Source organism: Myotis brandtii, unplaced genomic scaffold (assembly GCF_000412655.1).
Source record: "Myotis brandtii unplaced genomic scaffold, ASM41265v1 scaffold833, whole genome shotgun sequence".
Lineage (NCBI taxonomy): Eukaryota > Metazoa > Chordata > Mammalia > Chiroptera > Vespertilionidae > Myotis > Myotis brandtii.
Genome location: NW_005371384.1, coordinates 748,398 through 748,751, shown reverse-complemented (window position 1 = coordinate 748,751; position 354 = coordinate 748,398). Strand labels below are relative to the sequence as shown.

At 67.5% G+C, this 354-nt stretch overlaps 1 protein-coding gene across 1 annotated transcript in view; it reads left to right on the top strand.

The window, feature by feature from the left end:
- The window catches only part of CTIF (CBP80/20-dependent translation initiation factor), a 257,814-nt gene that overhangs the window by 802 nt on the left and 256,658 nt on the right, over positions 1 to 354 (top strand). The gene's annotated exons all lie outside the window — the stretch shown is intronic.

Here is a 354-nt window from a genome sequence, read left to right as displayed (position 1 = left end):
GCGCGCCCGCCCCCTCGGGCTCGGGGCTGGCTGTCGTCTAGACAGTCTGCACCCTCCCTCTGTCCCCGGTGAGCCCGCGGGCCGCGGGGGGCACAGGGCGTGGGAGCAGAGGAGGGAATCCATTGCGGTTGCAGACTTGGACACTCCCCACCGTGGTGGTTCTGTTGGCTCTTTAAATTATTATACCGTCGCCGCGGCGTCATCGGGCCTGGGGAATCGTTCCGCCGGCGGATCGGGGGTTAGGTTGACAGGCTCTGACCAACGAGGCTCGCGCAGGCGAGTGGCTCGAGCGGCTGCAGGGTGGGCTCCGGCTCGGCGTGTTCTGGACGTAGAGCAGGTGACTTGTCCCGGACG